This window comes from Oncorhynchus gorbuscha, linkage group LG15 (genome assembly GCF_021184085.1).
Source record: "Oncorhynchus gorbuscha isolate QuinsamMale2020 ecotype Even-year linkage group LG15, OgorEven_v1.0, whole genome shotgun sequence".
NCBI classification, from domain to species: domain Eukaryota; kingdom Metazoa; phylum Chordata; class Actinopteri; order Salmoniformes; family Salmonidae; genus Oncorhynchus; species Oncorhynchus gorbuscha.
Window position 1 is genome coordinate 67,073,388 of NC_060187.1, and position 17,568 is coordinate 67,090,955.

General features: G+C 41.2%; 1 long non-coding RNA gene across 1 annotated transcript; it reads right to left on the bottom strand.

Moving 5' to 3' along the window:
* Nucleotides 1–7,686: 7,686 nt before the first annotated feature.
* LOC123996312 lies at nucleotides 7,687–17,053 on the bottom strand. Its single transcript, XR_006831953.1, has 4 exons — nucleotides 16,830–17,053; nucleotides 16,176–16,469; nucleotides 11,285–11,784; nucleotides 7,687–8,586 (listed from the first exon to the last, which is right to left on the bottom strand). It is a non-coding gene; the product is annotated as an uncharacterized LOC123996312 (long non-coding RNA).
* Nucleotides 17,054–17,568: the final 515 nt, after the last annotated feature.

Sequence of the window (17,568 nt, forward strand, 5' to 3'; positions counted from 1 at the left end):
ACATGAACTGTTCACCTAGAGTAAGATGGAATGACGCTGAACCTGGAAACAAGAAAAGCCAATGTTGTTTAGACTACATGTGTCGTCTGCCTGCTGACTATTGGCTTGAAAGTCAATGTAGAGGACTGCAGAGCCTGACCTTACCCCACTCCAGAGCTGTCAACCCCCTCTCCAAACACATTGGCCTGTGAATACTAAAGAAAAGAAGAAAGATAATGTGTTTCTACAGCAGGGACATTGGGACAGGGAGACTTCTGCTCTTCGCCAGAGGGAAATGTCACACCAGAATGTGCTGAAAAAGCCGACTGGTGCAATGGATTTCTCGTCAACTCATTTCGTTTGTCAGCCTACCCTGGGAATTAACAGAGTTTATAAATATTTTACAAAGGGCATTGTCATGTGTAATGACTCATATGCAGAGATGGTGTTGGTTCTTGGTTTGTAACACAGGGAAAGGCAAATTAAATTGATATAATGGTCATTTTCAGCCTCTTCTGACCATGACTTGTTTCAATTCCCCCATCAGATCACTGATGGCCCCAGTACTGATGCTGAGAACATTGACACAGCACTGCACTTAAAGTAGCAGCACAAAGACAACCTTTCCCCTTTCAGTTTAGATGACGGTGGACTAAGTGTGTGTGTGTGTGTGTGTCCTATGCCACACACACACACACACACACACACACACACACACACACACACACACACACACACACACACACACACACACACACACACACACACACACACACACACACACACACACACACACACACACACACACACACACACACACACACACACTCCCTCTATCTATTTGTGGCTGTGGTTGTTTTCCCATCCACTGAAGAATCCCTGGCACCGGCACGCGAAGGTGTCTGAAGGACATTGGGATCAAGTTTCACGCAGTAAATCAATCATCCCAGCATGCACCAGTAGCCTACTAGGGTCTTCAATCAGTGTTTACGATGTATACTCATGAATAATTGTTTTGCATCACATGCAAAGCAGCGGCAATGTAAGTCCTATGTCGAAACCCCTGAGCCGTTCTACTCTTCAGCAAGGCAGTTAACCCCCAACATCAACTCCTCGCCGGCCGCCGTGAACGTTGTAAGGCAGCTCCCCGCACATACCAGATTCAGAGGGGTTGGGTTAAATGCGGAAGACATATTTCGGCTGGCGTCACTGCTTTTGCTATATGTATGTATGCACGGAAAAACGTCAGGGTCGATTCGGAAACTACAGCAATCTGATGGATGGGTCAATGGGATTCTAAACTTTAAGTGGGGCGAAAATCCTTTTACTTAACCTTTGAAAATGGAAGGTAAAAAAATGAAAGTATAAGATATATATATTTGCAACGTTTTGCCTTTATATTTTGGACATTTGTTTGTTTTCATGGAGTAAATGGACAAGAAGCGTAGATATGCAGGGTTATTGCATATTTTATTCTATTGATTGTTTCGTACCATATAGTCCTTTAGCAAATTAGGATATGTATTTTTATGCCACTATAATGTAGGCTATACAAGTTACTCCAATGTATCCTATAGCACGTTTATGTATGCTAGTCATCTGTCCACATGATGACAACATGCAGTGCGATATATTACAGGACAATGCTCACTCTTACCTTGTTTAACGCTCAACTCACTTGGAATGCGCGCATTCCCTCACAATACGCCACAAAGCACACTTTCTCTCCAATACAATGTTGTGTATTCCAATTGATCAGCTCAGCCGTAATGCAATGATAAATTTGTATTATCTTCAGTTGCCGCAGCATCAAAGATAATTGAAAACCATAATTACGTATTCGTCTCCAAAGTAGACCTACAACAATTTCAGCGTTTCGGTTGATCCATCTTTCACTCAGTTTTCTTTTTGTATATCTCAATATCCATCGAGTTTAAAAAGAATGATCCAATGTCCAATCCTTGTCGGGCTCCGAGGTTGGTGAAATAGGTTCTGCAGCTACAATGCAGTTCAACAGACCACTCTATCCCACTACTTGCGTTCATCAAAAATAGACATGGGAGGGGAGCTGTCCATAGACGCAGGTGCTGAAGTGCTGAAAAGAAACCTGGTGCATCAAAAGCAGACTACAGATTATTTGGCAATACTGATTTGCAGGCGCGTGCACAATATGGGTCTACCTGTGCCAGAACACCTGCCCCTTTTCCCTCCCACTTGCCAAGTGGTCTTTTGTGTGGTGGTATAATTTAATATTTTTGTACAGTTTGTCATTGTTGTTCTGAACCCACTTCCACCTAGTTGTCGTGATGACGTCAAATTCGCCACCCCCTGTATGGAGATTAGTGCTGAGCGATTAGTTTTTTTTTTAGGTTCAGTTTCGATTTCAGTTAATTTTTTATACATTAAATGCACTATGCATTATGTGGGTCGAATGTTGTAACACATATAAAACAATTAAAAGTGAAAATGTTAGTGATGACCATTACTGCTTATCACTTAACCATAATGTATTCACATTACTTCACTTTAATAAAATGTTTTATTTCATTACTTTATTTCATTCTCATCTCATCTCTATAGAGCTGCTATTTATAGTCTGCCAAATCAACATTTTAGTAGTTCTTCAAAGTAAATAAAACAAACATTTATGACTACTGAATGCCATGTATCAATCACCAATCTGCTCCACACGGTTCTTATTATAATAGCTCAGTGCTCCACACAGACCGGACAAGTATGCAGGTGACCAATGGATTATTGTCATTATAGTTAATTACCATGTTTTCTGTGCTAATATGTAGCCTATTGGCCTGTTGGAAACTAAAATAACCTACTACATTGCATAGTTCAGGCTTGATCTGATTGATCTCTACATAAACTGCACATTGAGCTCACAGAAAAAAACCTCTTAAAATGAAATTAAAATCATTTAAACTTGGTCAATTAGTTGTTTAAAACCCCCAAAACAACCGACATATCGGTTAATTTCTCAGCACTCATGGAGATTGCGCTCGCCCATTATCCAAACATGCATGGCTTTAAATGCAGTCACTGGTGGAGTGTGTGTAGCAAGCTAACTAGTTTAAATATAAACAGTAATGCCAGAGCAGCATAACATTTGATTTACACTTAATAACACTTGATTTACATCATCACCAATATTCGGTCTGGATGGCTGATAATAGCCTATGTGCAGCAGCACTTAATCATATATTTCCTTATACAATCGTAGCAGCGGGAATGGTGCGGGAGGTGCGGCAGCACCCCTGATAAGGGACTGCACGTCATTGATAATGAGGGATACCTGGAGAAAATCGGACCTCTCTGAAATGAAAATGGATGTTCCACGCTGAGCTTGAAAAAAATAGTGACCCTCCCCTATACCCAAAATAATAATTAAAACAAAGTGGATAACAGAGAACATGCCTACGTTTACCCTCACTCCTATGACAGACCAGGGTTTCCCAAAATCATCGTAGCACTGAGATCATCCTAATTCCACTGACACTAAATGGACAGAAGAGTATATTCGTGCTACGATGCTTTTATGAAACCGAGCCTGAGGTATGCAGTTTTAGAAACTGCTCTCCGATTTGTAAACATTACATACCAAAATAGCTAGACGATTGTGGATTTGCAGACAAGGGCAAGGATGTGTAACGAACCTCGTCCTCTTCGGAGGAGGAGAAGCGAGAAGGATCGGAGGACCAAAACGCAGCATGGTAAGTGTCCATAATGTTTATTTTAAAACAAACGTGAAATGAACGAAACAGTCCCGTGTGTCGATAAACACTGACACTGAAGACAAACACCCACAACACGAAAGTGAAACCCAGGCTACCTAAGTATGATTCTCAATCAGGGACAACAATTGACAGCTGCCTCTGATAGAGAACCATACTAGGCCAAACTCAAAAACCAACATATAAAAACAAACAGACTGCCCACCCAACTCACGCCCTGACCATACTAAAACAAAGATAAAATAACAGAACTAAGGATCGTGACAGGATTAAAATATATTAATTATAATAAAAGCACTGCATGAATCCACCATCTTATTTGCAGTCCGATTTTTTGGGGGGGTCTTTTATTAACGCATTTCTTGTAATTCTACGTCATTTTACATTCCTGGAGAGGAGCAGAATATCTTTTAAATGCCACAACAAAGTACGACAACGAATGAGCTGAATGCTGCAGCACCAAAGACATTTAGATTTCTATAAAGGCTATTGTTAAAGAGTATAGTCTAAGTTTGGAACAGTGCTAAAGTTGTCTATCAACTGTAAACATTTTGCCAACAGAACCAGTTACAACTTTAGTATCTGATCATCAATGACTTAGAGAAAAAGCCATTTGTTATTTAACACAACCTAAAACCCAAGGTTGGATTTATTTGCACCGAAGAAATTAAGTGATAAACAACAATACAGTTAAAAACAAATAAATAAAAAACGGTGTGCAAGTATGGTTGGAAGCCCAAGGGCTTATAAAAAAACAACACAAAAAAACTATATTCAATACATAAGTACAAAAATGAAAAAGGTTTGTTAAAACAGACAACCCTTTTTTGTGGTGTCCAATTGGTAGTTACAGTCTTGTCCCATCGCTGCAACTCCCGCATGTACTCGGGAGAGGCGAAGGTCGAGAGCCGTGAATCCTCCGGAACATGACCCAGCCAAGCTGCACTGCTTCTTGACACAATGCTTCTTAACCCGGTAGCCAGCCGCACCAATGCGTCAAAGGAAACACCGTACACCTGACGACCGTGTCAGAGCGCATGCATCCGGCCCGCCACAGGAGTTGCTAGAGCGCGATGGGACAAGGAAATCTTGGCCTGCCAAACTCTCTCCTAACCTGGACGATGCTGGGCCAATTGTGCGCTGCCTCATGGGTCTCCCAGTCACGACCAGCTGTGACACAGCCTGGGATCGAACCCTGGTCTGTAGTGACACCTGCAAATTGATTTTAACAAACAATTGGTCCCCCAAAAAATGCAACCCTCAGTTGAAATTCAAAATCCCGATGTGGCCCTCGAGCCAAAAAGTTTGCCCACCCCTGGCCTATAGAATAGGCTATGGATAATTTTATTGAGACCACACTAGGCACACTTGATATTGCACACCCAGTATAGAGTCAGAGATTAGGGGCAGCATCAGGCACACATGAGATGCTAATTCTCAAACACTGAGCAATGACATTGAAATCGATTACAAATTACATGACCCTCCCCTGGACTAAATAAAAAATATATAAAAATGAATAAAAGACTAAACCCTCTCCCTGACTGAAATTGAAAAAAATGACCCTCCTCTGGGTAACAATTGTGGATATTTAATTACAGGTTAGGCCTATTTTCTCATAGTGTGACCTTTAGTAAAACCAATTGAAAACAGATTGAGTGCTTGTTCTTTTTTTGTGTTTTCTTGTAGCAAGAAAGCGTTGTGGTGACTATAAATTTACAAAGGATCAGACTTAAATAGTTCAAAAACAGATGACATTTATTAAAAATTGTACAACCATGATTCAAGTGAAGAGCAGAGATTTAAGTTAGCATGATTGAAGAAATGATACACATTATGACAATCTTAGAATATTGACTACCAAGACACCTTGAAATAAGGCAACAGTAAACATGTCATGACTAACGTATGTACAGTCGATTACTATAGCCCCCCCGGCCCAAAACGTATCATTTTGTCATTTGCAGATCTCTATAGCATGACTAATCATTCACCCAAATTTTGTCAAAATTGGGCCAGAGGTGTCTGAGATATTGTGTGAGTTAGCTCATATCCCTAAACATGTGTGCCAAATTTCATCACTAAGTCAAACAGATCAACAGATATATGCCCGTTATAGCGCCACAGCAAGGTCGATATGAATGTTCTTGCATATGTTGAGTCTTGACAGGGTTTATCAAATTCTGTTACAATACGAATGTCTTTGACTGATTTAAATGCAGTTATGTGCCAGACCACACCCAGGTGAATGTTTATTGGTCAATGGCGACCATGTTGATTTAGCTACCAGTCTGGGAAATATTGCGTTGAGAGATCGTTTTCCATAAATGCCACATATCAAGTTTCGTGCAGATTGGTCATTCGGTATCAGAAGAGTAGGGTTAAATGTTTTTCACACAATTCAAAATGGAGGAAAATCCATCATGGCGGAACTTATGGGTCCAGAGGCAAATTTGTTCCTTGTGAAGACAGGAACCGATCTACTAAATTTCATGATTTAAGGTATAATGGGGTGAGGGGCATGACCTTTCAAAGTTTGCATTTTCAATCTCGTTACAGGGCCACCATCTGGCCAATCAGTGTAATTTTCTAAATGCTGTAAAGCTATGGCAAGATGCATCATTCACCAAAGTTTAGTCAAACCGGGCCAATGCTGTCTGAGATAACGCTTGTGACTAACATATGAACGTACTAACAGACGGAAACAGAGCCACAGTCCGTTCCCCAATTTCAGTGTGGGGGACAATGACCAGCATACACACAGGGAGTGTTTGGAAGACAAATGCAATGACAAGGCAACACTTGTACGTGCAGGAGACGAGACAGACAATGTTATACAGTAACACTTACATGTGCATTAGAATTTTTAATACCAATGTGCAAAGAGCAGATTTGACCCATAGAAATACACTGAATAGAGTCATTCCTATGAATGCTTTCAATTAACCAACCACATTAACTAGCATCAAGTCACATGACTGTGCAGATTTAGGACTTCTGTTTCTTTAACAGGGTTATGGTCTCTTCATTATCTGTCGCACCAGTGGGTGAAACTTCGGCGCTTTCGGACAATGGAGTCTCACTAAAACACATGATACGTGTTCAATCAGTATCAATGATTACTCAAACTGAAGCCGATCACTGGAAATAACTCACAGACAAACATTACTACGTACCTGTTAGTCTGTGTTGCCCTCGGTTTAATGCTCTCATATAAATGCTCGCCTACAGAGGGATTATAACAAACAGTAAAAATTGGTTGAACAATGCTTTTGATAACATAGCCATTACTTTCTTGTAACAATATGTGCAGAATGTGGATTTATTTATTTTAACATGCTAGTGGTCCTCTGTCCAAATAAGGACTACTTAGCCCACACACTAGTTATAGCTAGCTACTTCCCCAATGGGAGATTTGGGGATGGTAGTGAATCATCAGTGGATGCCAAGGTCATCGCCATGTACATGAATTATGTATGCAGTTTTGTTTTCTCTGCTGGTGCTCTTCTGCTACATCTGTGGCTGGCTAATAACTCTCCATTTCCCTATTATAAAATGATTCTCTGCAGAGCAGACACTCACAGAGCTCATCTTCTTCAGTGTAATTTAAGAAAACCCAATAGGTGTTTATACCTTAAAGACATTCTAAAAAAATAAACAATTTAAGAGGCCGGAGTCTGGTGGCACGAAATGAAAAAGTGTTTGATTTTCCAGTGTGCTAATAAAGAATCAAAGTCAATCACAACAAGTAAAATTACTCTGGGTTTCTTTATGAGTTGTCTGGATGGGTGTTATTGAGCGTATGCACATGTGTGTATAATTGTGCATCTATGCATGTGTGCTAATGTGTACAGTAAATGAGTGATAATGTGCACTGTGTGAGCATGTATGATGATGTTTACAGTGTGTCGTGGTAATTTCCTGTATTACTAATTGAAAGGAGAGTTTACAAACCACACAAAAGTCAGAGTTATACTTTAAACTTCATCTTTTAATAATATGAGCTTCACCATAGCCCTTTGACTCTCAGATCAATTCAGTGTCTATAAATTAATTCTGAGAGTGTCAACATAATGGCAACTGAGATCTTTCACAGCAAAGATCCACCCCTCTCAACTCACAATGACAAACCACAGGTCTTAGGAAAACTGCACAAAGGAAGACTTTTACTTGAGAGAGGAGTATCCCATAGCCAGACCGCATTAGCTATAAATTATCGTTCAGTTTGCATTCTTAGACGTGGTTCTACTTCTCGTTCTTGGTACTTCATATTACCAAAACATTACCTCATCCAATGGCATATATCAATTGTCAATTCTAGATACTCCCATCTCAAATACAACCCACCCCTGGGCAAGCTCCCTGAGAGGAGTGAGCCTCTAGGTCATATACTATGAAAGACAAGTTTCAACATCAGAGGGGACATACAATGGTTCCAGACACTGACATACTCCTCCCCCAATGGGAAAAGTAGGGAGTGACTGGTGTACAGACATTGTGGAGCCCTTCACATGGTTTAACAGATACCCTCACATATGAAGACAATCCTGACCTCTCCCCTCTCTGGGCCCCAAGTGACTTTTCCCACATAAGCATATTTATGAAAGTAGATAAAACATCTTATTTATCAATGTTACCTAACTAATTCTGCTACGACAGTGTGTGTGTGTTAAATGCCTTGCCTGTTTGCCCTTGGCAGCACAGTCAGATACCCCGGCTTCTCAATGAGAGATCTTGTCACCGGTGACTGGGAGTCACATGCTTCTCCCATCGTCACTGTGTGCCTGTTCTCCATCTGGACCCGGGGCTTCCTCCTCCTTCCCCTGCTCTCCGGTAGACACCTCTGCAGAGCCAGCTCCACTCACTAGGGAACAACAGCCCAGTCAGTACACTGGTGATGAAACTGTATAAACACATGAATACACTTACAAGTTCTACAAGATAATTGAAAGTGGCTTGAAATGGAAACACATTTTTCAGTCAATACACACACAATTATAGTTCCCACCAACAGACCAGAAGTTGGTTGATACAGTGCCTTACAAAAGTATTCATCCCCCTTGGCGTTTTTCCTATTTTGTTGCATTACAACCTGTAATTTAAATGGATTTTTATTTGAATTTCATGTAATTGACATACACAAAATAGTCCAAATTGGTGAAGTGAAAAATAACTTGTTTAAAAAATAAATAAAAAACATTAAATTTAAAAAACGTAAAAGTGTTTCATGCATATGTATTCAAACCCCTTTCCTATGTAGCCCCTAATTACAATCTGGTGCAACTAATTACCTTCAGAAGTCACACAATTATTTAAATAAAGTCCACCTGTGTGCAATCTAAGTGTCACATAATCTCAGTATATATACACACACCTGTTCTGAAAGGCCCCAGAGTCTGCAACACCATTAAGCAAGGGACACCACAAAGCAAGCGGAACTATGAAGACCAAGAAGCTCTCCAAACAGGTCAGGGACAAAGTTGTGGAGAAGTACAGATCAGGGTTGGGTTACAAAAAAATATCAGAAACTTTGAACATCCCACAGAGCACCATTAAATCCATTATTAAAAACTGGAAAGAATATGGCACCACAACAAACCTGCCAAGAGAGGGCCACCCAATCAGAGAGGCAACAAAGAGACCAAATATAACCCTGAAGGAGCTGCAAAGCTCCACAGCGGAGATTGGAGTATCTGTCCATAGGAACACTTTAAGCCGTACACTCCACAGAGCTGGGCTTTACGGAAGAGTGGCCAGAAAAAAGCCATTGCTTCAAGAAAGAAATAAGCAAACATGTTTGGTGTTTGCCAAAAGGCATGTGGGAGACTCCCCAAACATATGGAAGAAGGTACTCTGGTCAGATGAGACTAAAATTGAGATTTTTTTGCCATCAACAAACCTGCTATGTCTGGCGCGAACTCAACACCTCTCATCACCCCGAGAACACCATCCCCACAGTAAAGCATGATGGTGGTGGCATCATGCTATGGGCATGTTTTTCCATCAGCAGGGACTGGGAAACTGGTCAGAATTGAAGGAATGATGGATGGCGCTAAATACAGTGAACTTCTTGAGGGAAATCTGTTTCAGTCTTCCAGAGATTTGAGACTGGGACAGAGGTTCACCTTCCAGCAGGACAATGACCCTAGGCATACTGCTAAAGCAACACTCGAGTGGTTTAAGGGGAAACATTTAAATGTCTTGGAATGGCCTAGTCAAAGTCCAGACCTCAATCCAGTTGAGAATCTGTGGTATGACTTAAAGATTGCTGTACACCAGCGGAACCCATCCAACTTGAAGGAGCTGGAGGAGTTTTGCCTTGAAGAATAGGCAAAAATCCCAGTGACTAGATGTGCCAAGCTTATAGAGACATACCCCAAGAGACTTGCAGCTGTAATTGCTACAAAAGGTGGCTCTACAAAATATTGACTTTGGGGGGGGATGAATAGTTATGCACGATCAAGTTCTGTTTTTTGTCTTATTTCTTGTTTGTTTCACAAGAAAAAATATTTAGCATCTTCAAAGTGGTAGGCATGTTGGGTAAATCAAATGATAAAAACTCCCAAAAATCTATTTTTATTCCAGGTTGTAAGGCAACAAAATAGGAAAAATGCCCAGGGGGGTGAATACTTTTGCAAAGCAACTGTATATTATCTGGTTATAGTGTTGGTATATTAACTAGATACTGGCTGATAGATAAATAAATCTGTTTGTTTTCCTGCAACTGAGTATGATGGTCAGGAGTGTGGTGACCAGACAGTACCTACCTGGGGTTTTCCAGGGGTGGTCAGTCGGGACGGGACGGGACGGGACGGGACAGACAGACAGACAGACAGACAGACAGACAGACAGACAGACAGACAGACAGACAGACAGACAGACAGACAGACAGACAGACAGACAGACAGACAGACAGACAGACAGACAGACAGACAGACAGACAGACAGACAGCGTCATCACTTTTTCACTCACTTAAAAAAAGCATAAGTAGCTATGTTACGTTCACATCCCCAACAGCTTGTGGGCTGACGAAAATAACATGTCTTAGAACCGTTACATGCACATACGCACAAGACATACCAGTGTGTGAGTCACTCAGTGGTGCTGTGGTAAGCACTCTGTAAGTCCCTATGGGATTGCCTCAGTGGAATCTCAGCCACACACACCCCTGCGCGCGAGCACACACACACACCTCTCTTGCTAATGTGAGAGCTGCTCACAGAGACAGATTAGAGGCACGGAGAGCACTGGACACACCCAGATACTGTAAAGGATTAATCAGGGTATAATGAAATGTTTGAGGAATGGTCTGCCCCTCTGCCTAAACAATTACTCCTACACGCCTCAGGTAACATGTTCCTCACACACACATGATTCTCTGCGGCTCAGTTGGTAGAGTGCTTGCACCACTCATACAAAAACAATATGCACGCAGAGTACTTTAGAGAATAGCGCATGCTAAATGGCATATCATTATTACATGCAGTACATAACAGCACTGAACTTTGCAGAAAATACAGTATAACTATACTCTCCAGCGTAAGTGACGTAATAAGCTCACCATGCAGGCTGGCTGTCTATCGGTGGTAGTCCAGGGCCTGCCGGTACTGGCTCAGTGTGTTGTGAACGGCTCCCAGGTTCTGTAGGACCACGGCCAGCCTTTTGGGCCTGATGCTGGCCAGGGGCAGGGCCCGCTCATAGCACCAGGCTGCCTCCTGGAACAACTTCAGCTGGGAGAAACTCAGGCCCAGGTCATTGTACACCTTACCTGAAAGGCTGAGGGATAAAGTCACAAAACTGTGACCAAATTGTTGACTGACAACGCTGTTACTCATTTGTTTTTTCCTCAATTCAGTTAATCTGACAGTTTACCTACTGAGGAACTCTGGGTTTTTGATGTTGTTGCTCAGCTCGAGGTAATCAGTGAGCACGGTGATGATATCATCCATGGTGAAGTCATTTGATTGGAGCATGTGACTCCCTACCTATTTGAAGGCCGTGGCGGCTGAGTCCAGCTTGCCTGCCATCCCTCTGGAAGCTCTAAGCTGCCTGGGTCCAGTCCTGAAAACACACGGCTTGAATCAAAACCAGCTCTATGTAGGACAGTCAGTGAGCTGTCAGTATATAGACCTGGCTGCTACACATCTCAAATTAGTCAGTCAGACACTGCAGCTCTTAAAAATTAGGGATGTGCATCTTTACCTTTCAAGATGATTCGATACATGGGCTACAATACCATACAGGAACGATAAGTTTAAAACGATCTGTGCGATTCGGTTTGTTTAGAGGAACGAATCGATGCGATTCAGTTCGATGCAATGCACTAACATTTGTTGCATAAACACATTCCTTTTCCATTCTAAATGAAAATATGCTGCTGATAGAGCTTATGAGCTGGGCTTCTCTGAACTGGTTCTGTCTGAGCCGACTTCTCTCTGTGTGTGTGTGTGTGTGTGTGTGTGTGTGTGTGTGTGTGTGTGTGTGTGTGTGTGTGTGTGTGTGTGTGTGTGTGTGTGTGTGTGTGTGTGTGTGTGTGTGTGTGTGTGTGTGTGTGTGTGTGTGTGTGTGTGTGTGTGTGTGTGTATGATGTACTGTATATGTCTGTTGTATGTAGGCACCTGGGCTGAGCCATAAGGGAAACCTTGCTACCTTGCTTTTGATCTGAAATCCCCATCACCCACTAATTCAGTTGTCATTTTTGCATATTAAAAAAGTGTTAGCTAGTAATGTAGCAATATTTATTAGTAAACAATTTGCTATGACATGACCAATGAATATAAAGCACAACTTTGGATTTCACCCGTGTCTCAGAATGGAATGGTTTAGGAAGTTGGACCTTTTGGACTCGAGTGAGCTCCTCTTCTTCTCCCGCTTCGACCATGCAGTAGTGCAGGTAGCAAAAATGATTGCTGTCCTCATTAAGAAATGATCAACTTTACCTTGTATATCTAAAAATGACCGTATATACTCATTGTTTCAAGCAAAACTACCAAAACTATTGCTGATGGTGAACCTGAACAATCAAAATAAAACCCAATGTAGGCCCTGATCAGCATGTATAGCCAGATGAGAGCAGTGTGTCCCATGATAGCTTAGGCTACTTTTATTCCGGTAAAACACCATTTTAAACAGTGCATTTGATAAACATAATCTAGCAAATGACATTGGTTGTCACTCAAGTGATAAAGCCTAATATTGCACAAGACATTTTCAAACATCTGAATGCTGAAGGTGAAGTGCAGATGTGCCAGATCAGAAATAGGAATGCCTTGCGTTGGTCAGCGAGCGAAGCTGGTCGCAGTTTGACTACTGATTGTGCTTGGGGTTGTTCGGCATGCAAAATGACTTGTAGATCAATGACTGTCAACACAATTGTATGCTAAGTTTGACACTGAAGGAGAGGATACAGATGTCACAAAAGATAAGAGACATTTTCGGGAAGGCAGAGGGAAAGTAATTTGAGCAACATCAAAATTGTAAACAGGCGATTTGTAAAGGTCTGAATTGATTTTCGGACATATGCATATTACATTTGGATCGGTTTGGGGTCCCGCTGACCATTGCACTCAAATCTTAAACATTTGAACCGGGGACTGATGCATATACAGTTGAAGTCGGAAGTTTACATACTTAGGTTGGAGTCATTAAAACTCGTTTTTCAACCACTCTACAAATTTCTTGTTAACAAACTATAGTTTTGGCAAGTCGGTTTGTGCATGAAACAAGTATTTTTTCCAACAATTGTTTACAAACAGATTATTTCACTTATAATTCACTGTGTCACAGATCCAGTGGGTCAGAAGTTTACATACACTAAGTTGACTGCCTTTAAACAGCTTGGAAAATTCCAGAAAATTATGTCATGGCTTTAGAAGCTTCTGATTTACATCATTTGAGTCAATTGGAGGTGTACCCCTGGATGTATTTCAAAGCCTACCTTCAAACTCAGTGCCTCTTTGCTTGACAACATGGTAAAATCAAAATAAATCAGCCAATAATATTTTTTTGAGACCGTCACAAGTCTGGTTCATCCTTGAGAGCAATTTCCAAACGCCTGAAGGTACCACGTTCATCTGTACAAACAGTAGTACGCAAGTATAAACACTATTTGACCATGCAGCCGTCATACCACTCAGGAAGGAGACACATTCTGTCTCCTAGAGATGAACGTACTTTGGTGTGAAAAGTGAAAATCAATCCCAGAACAACAGCAAAGGGCCGTGTCAAGATGCTGGAGAAAACAGGTACAAAAGTATCTATATCCACAGTAAAACATGTCCTATATCGACATAACCTGAAAGGCCGCTCAGCAAGAAAGAAACCACTGCTCTTAAACTGCCATAAAAAAAGCAAGACTACGGTTTGCAACTGCACATGGGGACAAAGATCGTACTTTTTGGAGAAATGTCCTCTGATCTGATGAAACAAAAATAGAGCTGTTTGGCAATAATGACCATCGTTATATTTGGAGGAAAAAGGGGGAGGCTTGTAAGCCGAAGAACAACATCCCAACCGTGACGCACGGGAGTGTTAGATCTTCCTGACTGATGTCTTGAGATGTTGCTTCAATAAAACCACGCAATTTTCCTTCCTCATGATGCCATCTATTTTGTGTTGTGGGAGTGCTTTGCTGCAGGAGGGACTGGTGCACTTCACAAAATAGATGGCATCATGAGGCAGGAAAATTGCGTGGTTTTATTGAAGCAACATCTCAAGACATCAGTCAGGAAGATAAAGCTTGGTCGCAAATGGGTCTTCCAAATGGACAATGACCCCAAGCATACTTCCTAAAGTTGTGGCAAAATGGCTTAAGGACAACAAAGTAAAGGTATTGGAGTGGTCATCACAATGCCCTGACCTCAATCCTATAGAAAATGTGTTGGCAGAACTGAATAAGCATGTGCGAGCAAGGAGGCCTACAAACCTAACTCAGTTACACCAGCTCTGTCAGGAGGCATGTGCCAAAATTCACCCAACTTATTGTGGGAAGCTTGTGGAAGGCTACCCAAAACATTTGACCCAAGTTAAACAATTTAAAGGCAATGCTACCAAATACTAATTGAGTGTATGTAAACTTCTGACCCACTGGGAATGTGATGAAAGAAATAAAAGCTGAAATAAATCATTCTCTCTACTATTATTCTGACATTTCACATTCTTAAAATAAAGTGGTGATCCTAACTGACCTAAGACAGGGAATTCTTACTTGGGTTAAATGTCAGGAATTGTGAAAAACTGAGTTTAAATGTAATTGGCTAAGGTGTATGTAAACTTCCGACTTCAACTGTAGGTGAATCGTTACATCACTATTATAAATAATACTCATTTATTGATAACACCCACACACTGCCTCTGGCAGTTCTCTAAATAATTTAATCGTGGCTCAACTCTGACACCAACTGAGGGTGTCCGAATAAAAAACAGACCATAATGATAGAGACTGGCCCTTCATCAGTGGCAGCTGGTGATCAGCAAAGATGAGGGAGGTGGGCAGGTTCACTAAAGATCTGAAAAGGTTAGTGGCATGATTTTTCTTGGTGTTATAATTGTATTGATTAAACAAATTGCAAAGCATGATTTCTGAGCACCTAATACATTAGAAGGAAGATGGCTCATATGAATCAATCAACTGACAATCAATTAAAGGAGAAGTTGTATTTTTACAACTAAATTTAGGTATCGCTCAAGTCGCACAAAAGGAGATATAATGTTGCAGATAAAGTTTGGAATGACACAATTTCATGTGTACAACATTGAAAGCCTTGCATCACTATACTGAGAGCTTTGCCATTTCTAAAATGACATTTTTGGTTGTTTTTGGAGCCTTTGTTCATGTTTTTCAGGGCCCCCATACTATACAACGTGGATGAGGAAGTGATTTGCTGTTTGTTTCTAAAAGGTGTCTGGACCCTTCTATAACAAACTATGTCCATAAAAAATAAAACATTTCCATTTGTTCGTAAAAAAAAAATATATTTAACAATCATTCAATTTTTGCAATTCACTCAAGATTTGAGTACTTGAGCATTTATTTTAGCAGAGAAGCTTGTTTTCTTCCTATTGTGGTATAGTTCTTACGTAACATTCAATATTCAGTCTTGAGTATTCTAGGCCTCATGCGTAAGTATCTTATTATCTTTGCAGAAGATATGGGTGGGCTTCTAAATTCTGACTCAGCACAATCTTAATGTGCATGAAGGCAAATCTCCTGGTGGTAATATCTCATTATAAAAAAGCACAGCTTGGGCTTTTCTCGTAAACTTTTGGATTGGTGTTAAATCTCTTTAGGAGAGTATCCCACCTAAATTTTGGAATGGCTTAAGGTGAGGAAGATAAGTACAGTTTACTGCTGTTTTACAGTTCTCCTCTAATGGTTAGGGGTTGAGATTTTTGGCAGGGTAATTTGATTCTCGAGCTGAACCATAAAAAACATACACCTTGAGCTGACTGACCTTTAGGAGCAGGTGACAGTGGGACATTTTCATGCAGGTCTCCCCCTCACTGGCCCCGTCCCCCTGGGAGCGGTACAGCTGGGCTGCCTGGAGGCAGTGAACAGCTGCCTGGCTGTGGTTCCCCAGGGGCTCATGGGCTACGGCCAGGTTGAACTGGAGGTCTGCTATCCGCTCGCCCCTCTCTCCTGGCTGGGACCTCTTCAGGAAGTCCAGCCCCTTCAGGGCTTTACCCGCCTCCACGTAGGCAGCTCCCAGGTTAAAGGCACATGCCACCTGGACCCTGGTCTCCTTTAGCTGTGGGTGATAGAGTATGGTAAGAGAGAATACTTAAAAATTATAAAAGCTAACATAAGTACCAGTGAACATTATGCAGCATATTTGACTTTCTTCCATACAGTATGTCTAAATATGGGGGTTGTTAGATGTAATTGTGAAAACCAATTACTATTTGGGGACAATAAAGCTTGTGTAAATACTGTAATCCATGTGGACTTGGAACCAGACAAGTTTTTGTTGCCTGGACATTTTCCAAACAATAAAATCAGGTGCTCAGTACTCCCTCTTACAGTTTTAGCAAGACATATATTATATGGGTGAGGAGCAGGACAAAATGTCTCAACATGGACAACAAGGAAGTAGCCAAAGTAATGTCACCTCTATGGAAGCTTTGAAGGCCTTTTTGAAGAGGCTGAGGGCTTCTTCACAGTCCCCTTACTTTAGGGCAATGTGGCCAGAGGCTGTGAGCTCCTCAATGTCCACCTGGACCTTCAGGACATCAGCCTTTGCTCTTTACACCCCATCACTCTTATTTTTCCTGCCCTCGTGTAATGGGTAGCTATCAGATGCCATGTTGGTTTCGCCAGAGGTTGGCTACAGTATAGCATTATGAGGAAACTGATGGAAAGAGGAGAGCAAAATAATTATGAAGGTCTGATTGTCACACTCACTCAGGTCATGACACTTAAAGAACTGCCCTCCTTTGGTGATAGTGAGAACTTGCTACGTGGCAAACAACATGAGGACTCACTCAGTGCCTGTCCTTTCAAATACATTTTTAACCAAGTATATTATGAGCTCACTGAAAGGCATTTATTTTAGGCATATATAGCCAGAATTATCGCATAAAAATAAACATTTTTGAGAAGTAGCATGGACAGATGTTTATCCTGTTTGCTAGCTAACTTACTTACTTGAAACCAAGTAGTTTGTGGAGCCAGGGAAAGCTAAGAAGTAGCAGGTATGTTGCTATGGCAATATTAAATAGGAAGTGAGGAGTAGTTGGCCATATAAATTATTTGCGGCACAATTAACAAGGAGACTGAAGCAGCAACTTAAATGTCGTATTGCTAGCTATGATTATTTACAAAATGTTTACATTATTATTATATTTTTT